Source organism: Canis aureus, chromosome 31, assembly GCF_053574225.1.
Source record: "Canis aureus isolate CA01 chromosome 31, VMU_Caureus_v.1.0, whole genome shotgun sequence".
Classification (NCBI taxonomy): Eukaryota; Metazoa; Chordata; class Mammalia; order Carnivora; family Canidae; genus Canis; species Canis aureus.
This window is the reverse complement of record NC_135641.1, coordinates 44,329,174-44,341,749: the sequence shown is the minus strand read 5'-3', so window position 1 is coordinate 44,341,749 and position 12,576 is coordinate 44,329,174. Positions and strand designations below refer to the sequence as shown.

The 12,576-nt window shown below is 39.8% G+C and overlaps 1 long non-coding RNA gene across 1 annotated transcript; it reads right to left on the bottom strand.

The window, feature by feature from the left end:
* Nucleotides 1–3,418: 3,418 nt before the first annotated feature.
* LOC144302266 (uncharacterized) lies at nucleotides 3,419–5,693 on the bottom strand. Its single transcript, XR_013369104.1, has 3 exons — nucleotides 5,583–5,693; nucleotides 4,316–4,495; nucleotides 3,419–3,634 (listed from the first exon to the last, which is right to left on the bottom strand). It is a non-coding gene; the product is annotated as an uncharacterized LOC144302266 (long non-coding RNA).
* Between the last annotated feature and the right edge of the window lie 6,883 nt (nucleotides 5,694–12,576).

Here is a 12,576-nt window from a genome sequence, read left to right as displayed (position 1 = left end):
CACCTGTAGTCAATTTACATTACTGAAGACTGGACTTCTACCTCCAATTTTCGATTTTATACCATTGTTAATGTTGGCATTTGGAGTAATAGTTTGGGAGTGGTTTGATCTGTTTTAGCATCTTACAAAGCTGTTATTTTAAATATTTCTAGGAAAAAAGCCTTCAATAGGCTCATGACATCTAATGAGTTTGTATCTTCTTTTAAAAAAAATGAAACTAAAGATCTGTTTCAAATGAAATGTTATGGGCATATGCATTTTCAGTAATACTGTTAAATATAGATTTTTCTTCTTAGTGTTGCCAGAAACATAGAAAGGGACAAAGTGAGATTTATAAGGCATCTTGACATTATAACTCTCTGGTTAAGGAAAAGAGTTAGTGAATATTTAATATTTATGGAAAATACATATTTAGAGCACAATAAGAATTTACTTTTAAAAAATGCCAAACTTTTACTTCTGGTATAATGGAAATTATCCCTCTCCCTCCTGCTCTGCCCTACTCCCTGCTTCTCAGGCTCTCACTCGCTCACTCACTCTCTAAAATAAATAAATAAAATCTTAAAAAAAAAAAAAAAAAGAAAACTTATACCAAGACAGTCCATATCCTGGGTCATAAAACAAAACTCAACAGACTTAAAGGAAGTGAAATTGTGTAGACTGTGTCTCCTTCCTCCCTGTAATCAAACCAAAAATCAGCAAGAGGAGGATAACAGGAATATTTCTAAGCACTTTGAAACTAGATGGATGAAGTAAACTTCATTTGAATGAAAGTTAAAGAGAACATATAACTATTTGTGGAATTCAGTTAAAACAGTGTTAGAGGGAAATTCATAGCACAACATGTATACATACATTAGACAAAAAAACAAACAAACAACAAACACAGTCTGAAATCAATGATAAAAGAATCCACTTCAAAAACCTAGAAAAAGACAAAATAAACCCAAGCAGGGATACAGAGAAAGTAGATTTTTTATACCTTTCTGGTAGGTACATAAAATGTTACTGCCACTTTGGAAAACAATTTGACAATTCCTTTTTTTTTTTTTTAAGGACTTTATTTATTTATTCATGAGAGGCAGAGAGAGAGAGAGAGAGGCAGAGACACAGGCAGAGGGAGAAGCAGGCTCCATGCAGGGAGCTCGATGTGGGACTCGATCCCAGGTCCCCAGGACAACACCCTGGGCCGAAGGCAGGTGCCAAACCACTGAACCACCCAGGGATCCCCCCCCAATTTGACAATTTCTTAATGAATTAAACATTCAACGACCATCCTACCCAGCAATTTCACTTCTGTGCATTTACTCCAGAGCTGAAAACTCACGTTCACATGGAAATCTTTATATGAATATTTATAGAAGCTCTATTTATCAGCCCAAAATTAGGAAAACAAAGCTGTGCTTCAACTGTTGAAGGGTTAAGCAGATGGTAGTGCATTCATACCAGGGGATACTGCTCAGGATTGAAAGGCAATACGCTATTTGTGTACATAACAACTTAGACGAATCCCCACCTAAATATACTAAGTTAAAAAAAAATTGATCCCTGTAGATTAAACACCATCTGATTCAATTTATATAAAGACTTGAAATGGGAAAATTGTAGAAATGAAAAACAAGGTTCTGGTTGACAGAGTTCAAGACTGAGAGAGAAGCTATAAACCGCAACATGAGACATCCTTGAGGTGATGGCAAATTCTTCATCTTGACATTTCAATGTCAACATATTGGTTATGATATTGATCTAGAGTTTTAAGATGTTACCATTGGGGGAAACTGAGTTTTAAACTCTGTTTTATGGCTTACAACTCTATGTGAGTCTATAATTACCTCAAATATCTCAAAATATCATTTTGTTTTTTTTTAAAACATACTAAGGGAGTTATTTCAGGCGGTAAAGGACTGCAAAGGAATCAAAAGAGTAACTCATCATAATCTGAGGCTCTCTGCATTATGCCAAAAATTCGAGATGAAAGTCATCTACTAACTTAGTAAGGACGTTTTTCAGTAGTGTGTGGGACATTTTGATCATATTTATTTTGTCAGAGGGAATATACAGATTCTTCTTGGATAATCATTCTCAACCCCAGAGAGTTCCTCCAAAACACAGGAAAAAAAAAAAAAAAGGCAAAGTTACCACTTTACTCAGAAGCAAAGTTTTTGATACTTCCCAACAGGATATAGGATTAGTAGGAGGTCCAAGTGAGACCTCTCTCCTAACCCTTAAATCAGATTTTGAGGTCATATCACATCAGGTAATCCTTGAAGTATTGATGAGCGCACCCAAAGAACTGTGGACCCCTGAAAAGATGAGACAGGGAGGAGAATGTACCTTTATGACTTTAACTGAACAGTGATCCTGCTTGTAGGACTCAGGACTGATATCTGCTTCTATTATCTAAATGGATCCTTCTCCATGGAGAAGAAGCTAGAAAGTTGGTAGAGTGAGAGTTTCCTACACAGTTGTCTGATTCATGACAGTCACAGTTGGTCTCGTTTGACTGGAATTTTCTCTTATAATCATAGCATTTTTCATTGGTTAAAAAAATTATTTAAAAAAGTATTAAAACATCTAGAACACAACTAGTCTTCCGTTACCTGGTTACTGCAGTGGATACTTGTATTTTGGGCTCCTCCTCACGGAAATGCCATATCTAGAAGTAGTACCGCCTGCAAGGAGAATCTGATTACTTAAAGTGTCTACCTTGGAAGGCGGAGAACAGTGGTATCGCTCTTGAACTGGCTGCAACAGGGCAGCTCAGGAGCCCAGGGTCTGTCCAGTGTACAGCTGCCAGAGGCAGACGGTGCCCTCAAGAAACATGCCTAAGAAATAGTCTCAGCTGTGCTTGTTTCTTTTGTCTCCACCTGTTCCGAAAACCAATTTTCCAGGCCTCCCATTGATATTTTTACCATTACACAGTCGCCACATGGATTTACTCTTAACCAGAGATGCTATGACAGGTACTATTAAGTGTAGGGCAGGCAATGGATGCTCAAAGAATCTGGGATTGGTGATCTTGCTGATCTGGTCCTGAAGTTAAACCAAATCATGTTGGTTTCTTACAGACCGTGACTTTCAAGGATGGGATTCTGCAGACTATGACTTTAAGGGCAAATTTTCTAATTCCTGTGATCTTCAGGCATAGTGTCCATAGAGTTTATAAAACTGAGTCCTCTCTGCCTTAGAACGGTTAAGAAAAAAAGGAGGACTTCCAGAATAATGAAGTCAGTTGGCAATTTTTTTTTAGGACAACAGACAGATTAAAAAAAAAAAGTGAGCTCAAAACTCTAAATTCTCAAGGCATATTCTGAAATTCCAAATTTTCCTATGATACTACAACTATAGCTGTAGGCCTGCAGAAGCCAAAAACCAAATGCAAAATTTGAATCTATCATCTGCCAAATTATGACACCATTTGAATTTAGTTAATCTCCAGATCTCTTCTGGGGAAGTTAAAGCTTTGATTAGAACAAACATGAGTCCAAGAACTGGTGTTGGGCCTCTATGCAAAGAATCAGAGGACATTGTATATGCCGAGCTCCAAATCCCCCAGAGCTTCACTTGCTGGTTGAAGCAGTCTTTCTTCCCTCCTTCGTAACTATTTCTCTTTGCTTGTAAATGCTGCAACTTCCTAATTTGAAAAAAATTATTAAAAAAAAATAAGAATAGAGGTCAATTGTGCTCATTCCCTACCTCTTACATTTCATTCTCTCCATATTTTTTTATCCACTTAATTTATAGATATGATGTGACATACAATATTCTAGAATAATTATGCTGGTTCTAACAGCGGGAAATATTTTAATTTACAATTTGCTGACCAAAACCTGAACTCAATGATAATGCACACTAAATGAAGCTGAAGTAGGATTTTCTTTTAAATGATGGAATTCAAAGATTTAGCAGTTAGAAATGCTAAAGAACATCTATGAACCGTTACCTACTTTTTTACTATGTGCCCCAAGATGGCCCAGAAAAGACAATGAGACAAATGCCAAAATCTTTGAAAGGTGCTTTCATAGCTGTTTTTTGTTTTGTTTTATCAGCACTATCTAGTAGTAAGAGAAGATACAGCCAAAATGAGGTTCCAGATAGAGACAAGAGGCAAAGTGGTTATGATTACCATGAGATGAAGAAAGTACTTGTGATAATACGCACGGTCTAAGGTCTTTGGTGGCAGCTAATGGGGCATGGGTTTTCACAGGTTCACAAGACACGGACAGTCCACTCGAGCCTGGATTACTTGGAGTAGATCAGACTGTGAAAATATATACAAAATACACGCACAGACCTACACACACCGGACACATACCCGAATATGGAGCGGCTCATCTCCCTCAAAATTTATTTCTTGCCCAAATAACAATACAAGGTGGTTCCAGACTGGAGGTTGAAGGAAAAGGATGTGGTGTCACAAAGCCATACTGTGGCCCAGCTGAGGATGCATCTGGCAACTTCCAACATGCACTTTCATGGGGGATCTTGGGCTGCTCTGAAAGGAAAAGAATGTGAGGGAGTCCATGCGAGAAGTCCTTATGGGGCCAGGCTTAGAAGTGGCAAACGTCACTGAAGATAATATTGAGTTGGCTAAAATTCAGTCATGTGGCCACGTGTAGTCGCAGGGGAAGCTTGGACTGAAAGCCTGCTTTGGGAAAAGAGGAAGTCTGTTTTGGTGAACAGCTAGAAGATGATAATAATAATAATAATAATAATAATAATAATAATAAGAGGAGCCTGACTGAATCACAATGTTAGACCATTTGTAGCCACTCGTCCCATACCTGGAGGAGAGTTCTCAAACCCAAAGTCTCTTCCACTATGAGGAAGCAAGATCCTTGGGGAAACAATTCAAAATCGTATCAAATATACGCCTGGCGATCATTCCTCCTACCCTTCCTTAGAGATCGGTAATGCTTCACAAGGGGAGCTCTGTACTCAGAAATAGGAAATACCCAAGCCTTTTGAAAAATATTGATCATGAGCCATGAACTAACAGAGTTTTCCTCGGGATATAGAATTCTACTGTGATCTCACAGCAGGGTATGGATGCATAAAGGTTAAGCAATTATTGGAATTTTGGCTCAGTAGAACTGTGAACACTTCTTTAATATTCCTCCAGAGTAGATAGGCAAAATAAACATCTTTAGGGGATGCCTTCAGAGAATTTACGAGACCCTCACGTTGGCTCCTTGAGCGGTACGGTAATAAAAAGGTTTATTTTGGTAGAAAAGATGAAGTGGGAGTATTTGGTGGAAAATGTCAAGTAGAGTCCCCTTTTCCACAAAAAAGAAAAAGAAAAAAAGGCATGTCACAAGCAGTTTTTAACATTATCATTAGTGACTTGAAGATGCAAAACAGTGATTCCTATCTCAGTTCCTCTTTACTCAGACTTTGGCCTGAGTACAAAATGTAAGTGTGTCACGGAAAAACAACACTAGATATTAGTTGCTTTATCAGAAATTAATCTGATTATAGCTGCTATTTAAGAATTTGTTTCCTAAGGAATACACCTCTGGAAACATGGTACACAGCTTTTGATTTGAAACTCGCTTTTCCCTCTTCCTTTAAATAAAAAATACCAGAAGTGTTGCACTTTTGCCTGGAAAGACCTTTGCTGTATCTTCACCATCTTGCCTCAGTGTCTTTCGCATCCTCAGCTCTGGAGAAAAATGTAATCGTCTAAGAATTTCACAATAGAAATGGTTCTTAGAATTAATGCCAACATTCTGATAGGAATAATAAAACAGATCATGGAAATATCCTGAATGACCGAGTATGACCTGACATATGGTAGAAGTTAATTTTTTTTTTTCAGAGTAACATGCTTTTATTTTATCATGATGCGTGTAAGGAAAGACAAATACACCAATGGTACATTTCCAGTTTGACAGAGAAATCTCACAAGTAGTTATGATATTTGGGAAAAGAGACACATCAATTACTAAGCACTGGAAGTCAAATTTTAAGAAAACGTAAGGATCTGCCAAAATAGGGAAGTGATAGAAGGAATGCAGAGACAACCAGGCTACCCTCTCAAAATGGAATGTACATTCTGCATCCTTTCATTATTCATTTATTTTTTTTACTTTATTAAAAAAAAGCAATGTATTTATTTAATATATTCATTACAAGGACTCAACCACAGACTTAATTTTTAAAAAATAAATAAACAAAGCAAAGATGACAGCCCAGCTTAAGATACAGAGCCTTGCACAGAAAGGAAGGAAAGCACAGACCATCTATGGAAAAAATAAGCACAGTCCAAAGAGAGAGGCTGGACAGTCAGGGTTCTCCGCTGGAAACCCGCTTTGAGTAGGTTTCTTGCAGCTACTTCAGATCTGCGGGGCTTCCTCAGAGCTGGGCAGCCTGTGTGTTCAAAGGGCGATCAATGTTGGGTTCTCCTAGCAGGCTCCGGAGGGACAGCAGGATGGCCCTGACATCCTACCCGGCAGGCACTTGGCCTGTAGGATTTCTGGGCAGATGTTCCCCTGGGTGTCCACCTTGGGGTGGTAGCAGGTGCCAGGAGCTTTGTTTGGGGTGCATGGTTAAGGGTGGGCATTGGAGGGGCACCTGAGTGGCTCAAGGGGTCAAGGGGTTGCCTTCGGCTCAGGTCATGACCTTGGGGTCCTGGGACTGAGGCCCAGGGAGGGTTTCTGCTTCTCCCTCTGCCCCTCTCCCTGCTCATGCTTTGGGCTCTCTCTCTCTCTCTCTGAAATAAATAAACAAAATCTTAAAAAAAAAAAAAAAAAAACGTAACCAGCAGAGAGCTCCAGGGAGAGCTTACATTTCGGGTCTTCATACACTGTGCCATCTGCCCCAGGGATGGGCCCTACCCATTTAAAAAGTTTGATTCGGGGAAGACAGAAATGCCTGTGTCACCAGACAGCGTGAAGGCCATCAGCTCCCGCTGTAGCCCCTGGCCCATGGTGTCCCGGGCGGGGGGACCCCGCTGGGCTGAGCTCCCCTGGCTGCGGCTGGGTCTGGGGGGCCGTCTGGCAGTGCCAGCCCGGGGAAGGGAACCCAAAGACCAGGACTGCAGCTGCCTACCTCTTTGCACTTTAGAGGCAGCATGTGACGGGACTGCAATATTATCACTTCGAGGTTCCAGCTTTGAACGTGTGGCGATCTACATCTGACCGTGTTGACCTACCCGGCAGGGCCAGCTCTGAATTATGCTCAATTTGTTGTTGTTGTTGGTGGTGGTGGTGGTGGTGGTTGCTTTCTTCCTTAATTACATGAGTATAGACCTTCCCGGGGCAGTGCCACCACACTTCGGTGTGATTCTGAGAGGGGTCAAGGATCCTGGCAGTGAGGTTTCTTTAAAAGGCGAACACACATTTTACCCACTTTTCCTGGAAGGAGGAAAAGCGGCCTCTGTTAAAGATCCTTGACAACGTGTAAGTAATTGGCTAATGGTTTATCCAAAGTCAAGGGCCCTTCGAGTGATTTCGATGGATTGTTCACAGACCAGTTTGCAGACAGGTTTGCGGGTTTAACTTCGGGAACAGGCCCAGCATAGGTGGCATCGTCACTACCGACAGCGACTGCTCAGTTTGGCAGCAGCAGGAAACAAGTCTGACGCTCTAGGGCGCTGCCACTCCCATGGAGACCAGCCCGGTGCTGTGGATGTGATCATTTAAATCTACTAGAGTCTTGGGGCAGTAAAACATTTTTTCTTTACTAAAATAGACCCTAGATTTAGATTTACTTTCCCTGCCCTTCAGGCCTGTGCCAGCCCCACAGCACGCGGACTGATTGAATGTCTTGATACATCATCCAGCTTATCACAAAATATTCCTCCTAAGGAATTAATTTTAACCGTGAAATAAATAAGGTACTGTTTTGAGCTCATGGAAGTCATGGTCTTCTCCTACATCACGTTTCCCGGAAACAACTGGACTCACAGGATGATAGAACTGCTTGTTGCCGTTCTGTTGCCAGCTTTGAGACACGCGTTTGAATTGCCGTCGTGATGAGTAAAGCGCGCACTCTAACCAAGAAATAATACTCGTTGTGTCTCCAAAGTCAAAGAACTGTGTCTAGGAGCCAGAAGATGGAAATGGGAGTGTTGTCTGTCACGATTGTAACTAACGGCTTCCCCACTTGAGGAAACTTTGCTTTTTGTACCCAAGGCTGGGTTCTGCTGATTACAGGTCTAAGTACTGCCAGAAGTCAGCTGTGGAGATGGTTCCCAGTGGTCCCTACTCTTGGCATCCAACGTCCTCGTGTGATCTCCCCCCTTGAGCGTGTGCTAGATAATGCCTCGCTGGTGATGAATAGAAGACAGCAAAAGTGGTGGGATGTCATTTTCTTGCTTAAATTTAAAAAGATTCGATCCTGGCTTCAGTTTTGCTCACCTCTCTTGCTCCCCCCCTTGCTTCTGATGGAAGGTGGATGCCATGTTGTAAGGTGCTCTATAGAGAGCATCGCATGCTAAGGAATTGGGGTCTTCGCCAGCCGCCCATGAAGAGCTGGATTCTCCCAATTACCACATGAATCAGCCTAAAAGTGGATCTTCCTTCACTAGAGACGTCAGATAAGACTCCAATCCAGCCAATACCTTGCTTGCAGCCTGATGAGACACCCTAAGTCGGAGGATCCAGCTAAGCTGTATGTGAATCCTGTAAGATATGAGATAATGAGTATCATTGTTTTAAGTCACTAAATTCAACAGTAATTTTTTTTTTAAGTAGCAATAATAGATCACATACAAAGCACCCAAAAGAGAAATGTTTTCACAGGTATATACCGTTAGTTGTTGAATACGATTTTGAGTTTCACATGCTTTTGGGCAAAATGACAAAAAAGTTTAGGTTTTGGCTGGACGGATGTGAATATGAAATTAGTAATGTGGAAAGAAAATCATAAATACTAATGATTTATAATCAGTTCTGTAAAATGAAACTATAGCATCGAACCATATGTTCTTTCTTACTAAAAATGCATATTTACATATTTTATGTAGATAATTTTACTTTTTTTTTGTCTTTACCAGTATAAGAGGTTACTGTTGATAAATTTTATAGATTCCCTCCCCTACTCCAACACACACACACACACACACACACACACACACACTCAGGTTTCAGAACATTAAAGTGAGAATCACAATAGATGCAGGGAAGAAACGCCTATTAGTCAGCGGCGAACTACTGAGTGTCTCTCTTTGGGGCCAACGTAAGTATATAGAAGATTTCAGAGTTGCTTTATGCTAGAGAATAGAATTATTTTTTGAAATATACTTTGAGAAGAAGGATATTATAGATATTGAGGAACTAACAGAGTAGATTGAATGGGCATTTCTTTTTTCTTTTTTAAGTATTTTATTTGTAAGTAATCTCTACACCCCATGTGAGACTTGAACCCACAACCCTGAGATCAAGAGCTGCATGCTTTACCGAGTCAGGCAGTTACCTCCATGAGCATGTATCTTAACCTGCCCAGCATCCAAGCATCCTTTTATTTGATTGGGACACCAAGGAAAGTTAATGGCAAGGATATGCTTTCTACAATGAAAAACAGGCAAATGATCTCACTTTTATTTTGCTGGTAGCTGTGATGAGGCTGGGTGGCCAGCTCCTACCGTTACGTTTAGATGTTCCAGGGTATGATTTTGAATCTTGGGGGTTTGACATGAAGCTCAGAGAAGACTTCAGAGTTGTGTAGTCAAGAAGCTTGGGAGTTTGGCTGGAATTATTAGTTTTTCTGAGATAATGTTCCTGGGCATTTCTGTCCTCATTTTCTGACTTTGGTTCTCTATAACTTTTGCTAATTCTGTATTTCACTATTTCTTGAAAACATTTTTTTCAACCTAAATTGACTATAGAAATCTTCCGTTTCTTACAAACTTTGATAAAAACAATAGCAACAACAAAAACAACAAACAATACCAACAAAGATACCCATTAGGACAAAAGGATCAATTGGAAAACATGTTTCAAAAAGACGAGCATTGCTAAAGGTTACCGAATAATTTTAACACCATAAAAAACTAGTATAGTGATGATACATGGAGGAAACCAAAGAAAAAATTGGGGACTCTAGTTAACAAATATTACAAAGAAAGCAAATAGAAGGCAGCCCGGTGGCTCAGCGGTTTAGCACCGTCTTCAGCCCAGGGCGTGATCCTGGAGACCCGGGATTGAGTCCCACGTCAGGCTCCCTGCATGGAGCCTGCTTCTCCCCCTGCCTGTGTCTCTGCCTCTCTCTCTCTCTGCGTCTCTCATGGATAAATAAATAAATAAATAAATAAATAAATAAATAAAATCTTAAAAAAAAAAAAAAGAAAGCAAATAGAAACAACAATTCATTATTTTTACTTAGCTCAAAATATGTATATATCTCCTTTTTGCCAGACACATTGCTGGGTGCTTATTGATGTGATATCTTATATAATAGTCTGAACAACCATATGAGGTAATGCTAGCATTATTTTAAAACTAACAAATGAGGGTGCCTGGGTGGCTCAGTCCGTGGAACGTGCAACTCTTGATCTCAGGGCTGTGTGTTTGAGCCCCATGTTGGATTACTTAAAAACAAGATCTTAGAAAATAAATAAATAAAATGAATAAATGATTATCTGACAGATATTGTGGCTTTATTACAACCAGTTAGATGATAATTGAGTGGAAAGCATGATTTTGATGATATCTCTGAATCTAACTTCTTTTTTTTTTTTATTTCAGAAAACTATGAAAATGAGATATTTTGCCATGGTGACTAATGTGGAAAACTGGCTTCATTGGTTATTCCAAATAATAGTCTCCCTGGGACCCTTTGAAAAATACTTTTCAGCAACTTCCATCAAAAGATGAAGCTTATTTCTTACTCCTTAGATCTAGGCTGAACTTATCATTTGTTTTGATGCATAAAATATGGCAAAAATGGCATTGTATTAACATTTTGGTCAAGTCATTAGTCATTTTGATCATTAGTCTTGACCAAACCTAGGTCAAGAGACACTGCATGCATTTTCCCCCCCTTATACCCCCAAGACCACTGTTTGAACACACTTGGAATGGTTTCCTTGTCCCGGGGACAAGCCATCTAGCTGAGGTGACCCTAGAACACCGAGGCTACTCCCCCAGCAACCCTCAAGCTCACAGCTAGTATACAAGTGAGCCCAGCCTAGATCAGCCAAGTTCAGGTCTGAACCAGACTCTACAGTCAACTCACAGCTTCATGAGAGACAATAAATGGTAATTGTTTCAAGCCACTAAGCTTTGGAGTGATTTGTTACAGAGTCATAGTTAACTAATTCAAGCATTAATATTTAGTATTTATAAATGTTTTAAAACACTATTATGCCTATTGCATCATCAAAACAAGTATATGGCCTCTGCAATCTGAATGTTATGAATTAATTCTTTGAGTTTTGGCATTCCGTGGAAAATATCTATACTCTCATAATTTTATGATTAATCAAAACTAATTTAATTAACCAAACCCATTTAGAGAATTAGGATATTTTTATATTTCAAAGAATTACATTAAAAATCTATATAATATAGGTTTCCTTGAGTTGAGATCAAAGGAAGAAGAATACATTCAGTCTCTCCAACAACAGAAATATTAGTAATTGGTAATATTTATTAAATACTTACTCTGGAGCAGAGTCTATGATAAGTACTTACTCTTCATTCTCATTTTTAACCCTGAGTAACACCCAATCTGTATTTTCTACAGGGAATCCATACATCCTCAGGGTCTAGTCTGATTAAAGATAAACCCACAGAGCATGAACTGTCACACCTCATCAGAGTCAGTTTGCAGACTGCCAATACCCAGAGCTGTGCTGGGATTTGACAGCAGCGGCTGCAGCACCTCAGAGAGCATCTAAAAGTAGGGGCAGTGGGAGAAAGTTTCTACACTGAACTGTGCATGGGAGAAGTAGTATGGAGATGTCTGGAGTCCATTGGAGGGATTTCCAACGGTCCTACCAGTCTTAAGAACCGGCTATGGGAAGACATTCAAGTGAGGTTTCTTTTTTCTAGGTCTCAGGAAGCTGAACTATTGCTTAATGAAGTCCCAAGCTGGGAAGACGTTGTCCCAAAACAGAAGGAACAGCCCTTTAGACCCTCTGTTTATGTATTCATACTTACCTTCATCAGAATGATCTGGGAAACAGGCTTACAAATGCAGATTACTGAGCTCATTTCCTGCAACTTCATACGTAGTAGATCTGAGGCTGGGCTCAAATTTTTGTATTTTTAATAAGGAGCTTCAGTTAGTTTTATAGATAAGCAAGTTTGGAAAACACTAGTTAGGTGATGTAGGAGTTAGAACATCTGGATGCCTGGCAGCAGGCAGCAAGAGAGGATGAAAGTAAGGAGCAGGCTTGCAAGGTTGAAGTATGACATCCACAGGCAAAACTAGAGGCTAGGAAGTGGAGATTGTGTGCAACAGGGACAAGTGTTTATAGAACAAGAAGAACTGAGAAGCAACTGGTCTCTGCCTTCTCTGTGTGGCCTGTGTTAACAGTTCATTCACTCATTCATTCTTCATATAGTGCGTGTTACTGTGAGTCAGGCACAGTTTGGGTTTCGCCGAATTAAAAGGTTTTGTTAAATGACC